This window comes from Mastomys coucha, unplaced genomic scaffold, assembly GCF_008632895.1.
Source record: "Mastomys coucha isolate ucsf_1 unplaced genomic scaffold, UCSF_Mcou_1 pScaffold1, whole genome shotgun sequence".
Classification (NCBI taxonomy): Eukaryota; Metazoa; Chordata; class Mammalia; order Rodentia; family Muridae; genus Mastomys; species Mastomys coucha.
The window spans coordinates 68,866,693-68,867,334 of NW_022196891.1; the positions used below are offsets into that span (position 1 = coordinate 68,866,693).

A 642-nucleotide genomic window follows, 5' to 3' on the forward strand; every position below is an offset into this window, starting at 1 on the left:
ATAAGAAACCTCCTAAAGATTCACAGAGCAGGAGTGCTGCCAGCGCCCCCGGTAGAGAAGCTGAGGCCAACATCTAATCTGAAATATTAATATTAAAAGTGGATACAAAACTATTCCTGAAATGCAGACAATTAAGTTTGTTCGTGGTGGTGATGGTGCCGTTGGTAAAGCATGTCTCCTGATACCTTACACAACAAACACATTTCCATCGGAATATGTACCAACTGTTTTTGACAGCTATGCAGTTACAGTTATGATTGGTGGAGAGCCATACCCTCTTGGACTTTTTGATACTGCAGGGCAAGAGGATGATGACAGACTATGACCACTCAGTTATCCACAGACAGATCTTTTCCTAGTATGTTTCTCAGTGGTCTCCCCATCCTCATTTGAAAATGTGAAAGAAAAGTGGGTGCCTGAGATAACTCGCCACTGTCCAAAGACTCCTTTTTGTTGGGACCCAAATGGACCTCAGAGATGACCCCTCTACTATTGAGAAACTTGCCAAGAACAAACAGAAGCCTATTATTCCAGAGACTGCTGAAAAGCTGGCGCAGGATCTGATGGCTGTCAGGTATGTGGAGTGCTCTGCCCTCACACAGAAAGGCCTAAAGAATGTGTTTGATGAAGCAATATTGGTTG

The 642-nt window shown here is 43.8% G+C and overlaps 1 pseudogene; it reads left to right on the top strand.

Annotated features, from left to right (window-relative positions):
- Positions 1-6: 6 nt before the first annotated feature.
- LOC116096856 overlaps positions 7-642 on the top strand; it is a 6,571-nt pseudogene continuing 5,935 nt past the window's right edge.